Here is a 1,511-nt window from a genome sequence, read left to right as displayed (position 1 = left end):
GTGCAGAGCAATATCTGGCATGCCAGATATTCTGATCGTGCGTCTGAGCGTTGACCAATGAGATGGCACAACGCCACCTACGTCACAAGCGCGGCGTCTCCCTTCAGTACCGAGTTGTGAGGCGCCATATTGGCATTCATTTCAAGCCTATATGTACATATGCCGTTTCTGAGCACCAGCAAATTGAGAATCACTGGAAAACCCGTTGTTAGTTGTGTGATTCGTTCCAAAAAAATTATGAGAAACATCATATTCGTGGCAAAAGAATTACCTATTGTAACTTGCGTATTATGAGAGTAGGCTATTTGAAGGCAGCGACACACTGAAGATCCACCCAAAACGCATTGTTCTTGGTACAATGTGTTATAATTAAATTTCAGTTAGTAAAATATCTACTATTAAGGTTTTTAGCAAGACGTAAGATACTGTGATTAGATACTGTGATTAGATACGAAAAGTGTGGTGTTGGTTTAGCTTAATGAATTAACAAATATTTGGCGAAATAAAAACCCATTTCATTTGATAATGTAAGCTGTAATGCTTTCCAAACGAAAGCGACACAAAAATAAGAAATCCGTATGATCTAAGATGGAAAACTATACTAAGGGTAAAAAAGGTTGAAGAACCTCTGGAAAAGGAAAAGATTCCGATCCCCAACTTGCCAGAAAAATTCGTATGGATGCAGGTCACAGGTGGTAGCAAAATGAGGAACCTTCTCAATTATGCTCTGCAAGCATTTAAAGATGAACGTTCAATTGTTTGGAGTGGTTCTGGAGGAGGAATGGGTAAAGCAATTAGTTGCGCTGAAATCGTCGAGAGACGGAATAAAGATTTGCATCAGATAAATAAGATCTGCTATCGCAAGATGGAAGAGTACTGGGAACCACAAATGGAAAATCTGGACACACTGGTTGTAATTCGAGAAATTCGTACAATACATATACTTCTTTCAAAAGACCCACTTGATAAAAATGAACCAGGCTATCAGGCACCATGAAATTTCGACACATTCTGGCGATCCACAAAAGGGTCTTCTGAACATGTGAGGAAACAGAATCAGCCAAAACGCAACAGGGGTCCTCGGGTATCTAATGAAGAATTTGCTGCAATGGGACTACGTTCAGACCAGAGAAAACCAAAGCATGCTGGCAGCGGTAGGATACCGCCAAAATCTGGTGGAGATAGGCAGACGGGGATTGCCACATCTGCTGGGGGCTCTGAAAGTCGTCAATAGACGTGAATGTGAAATGGGAAAAAAAATATATGAATAGCGTCACTGTCCAATAATGAGTTTTTTTGTTGGGGCGGTGGTTCGCGTCCTGACACAACCAATTTTTTTTCCTAACATTCACGTTTTTATTAGGTTCTCATACTTTATTATTAGTTTAATATAAGTATAGACTATAATATTTGATGTAATTAAATACAAGTTCATCTTTTTTTGAGGTGTGACTTTGTTCGATTGGCTTAATCTAAAGGACAGGTTACGCTACTTGTATAAAGATATTTCG

General features: G+C 39.3%; 1 pseudogene; it reads left to right on the top strand.

Moving 5' to 3' along the window:
* The first annotated feature begins 588 nt into the window (after window positions 1-588).
* Window positions 589-1,234, top strand: LOC124716859 (annotated as a pseudogene).
* The last annotated feature ends 277 nt before the right edge of the window (window positions 1,235-1,511 follow it).

Source organism: Schistocerca piceifrons, chromosome 9, assembly GCF_021461385.2.
Source record: "Schistocerca piceifrons isolate TAMUIC-IGC-003096 chromosome 9, iqSchPice1.1, whole genome shotgun sequence".
Classification (NCBI taxonomy): Eukaryota; Metazoa; Arthropoda; class Insecta; order Orthoptera; family Acrididae; genus Schistocerca; species Schistocerca piceifrons.
Note: the sequence above shows the minus strand (reverse complement) of the source record. Positions and strands in the feature narration are given on the sequence as shown.